Raw genomic sequence first — 1,217 nt, 5'->3', positions numbered from 1 at the left:
GGACTCGGTTAGAGATGGGAAGTTATCAATCAAGGAGGTTAATATTATACATACTGTAATGGAGGCTGATCTGTGGGCTTTGTTGTAAGGTCCTTGGGCGTTATACATTTTTGACAGGTAAAGGGGAGGGGCAACTGGATAAGCGTAGAACTTGAGACTCCCGGTAGGATAATATGTGTAAAAGGCATGCCTCATGCCACTGTGATTGGTCCATGCCTTTGTGATTGGTCCATGCCTTTGTGATTGGTCCATGCCCCTGTGATTGGTCCATGCCACTTTGACTGGTCCATGCCACTGTGATCGGTCTATGCTACTGTGATTGGTCCATGCCACTTTGATTGGTCCATGCCATTGTGATTGGTCCATGCCACTTTGACTGGTCCATGCCACTGCTGTGATTGGTCATCACGGCTGACCACTCTTTGCATAAACCCACCAAGGGGTAACGTCAGTTCATTATACATTAAAGACACACATACACGCATACTATACGAACATACGTACACACATATTATTTTACACACATACACACACACATACACGCACATACACCCATACTATACGTACACGCACAACAACAACAAAAACAACAACAACAACAACAACTACAACAACAACAACAAAACACTAAACTTAACCCAAACCCTCTATAGTTCGTGTTTTGATGACGTAATAGTTTTTCTTTTTTACCATTTTAGACCGGCGAGCACAAACATACTCTCAATCTCAACACCTACGCATCTTCTCCACTGTCTAGTGCTAGCTTCTCCTAGCAAACAGCTTATTACCTATAAATAAACGTCTTTGAGATTTAAACGGGCGGGTTTTCTGCACAAAAGATTTCTAAACCACTCGGCAGTTGCTCGTCTAATGGAAAAGCAGCAAAGCAGGTTTTGTTTTAGATTATCTAGAATGAAAACAGAACAATTATGGGGGAATACATATCTTAACGTAAACACACACACACACAAAGGGGACGGATATACAGATACACAAACACATGGGCACATACAAACATACATACAGACACACAAACACACACCAAGGAGGTTACTGTTTTAAGCTCCTTGACACACACACATACACACATATAAAGACAGCCAAATGCTTTCTCTCTCTCTCTCTCTCTCTCTCTCTCTCTCTCTCTCTCTCTCTCTCTCTCTCACACACACACACATACACAGACACACACAGACACAGAAATAGACAGACACACA

This window comes from Aplysia californica, unplaced genomic scaffold, assembly GCF_000002075.1.
Source record: "Aplysia californica isolate F4 #8 unplaced genomic scaffold, AplCal3.0 scaffold00933, whole genome shotgun sequence".
In the NCBI taxonomy this organism is placed as follows: Eukaryota; Metazoa; Mollusca; class Gastropoda; order Aplysiida; family Aplysiidae; genus Aplysia; species Aplysia californica.
Note: the sequence above shows the minus strand (reverse complement) of the source record.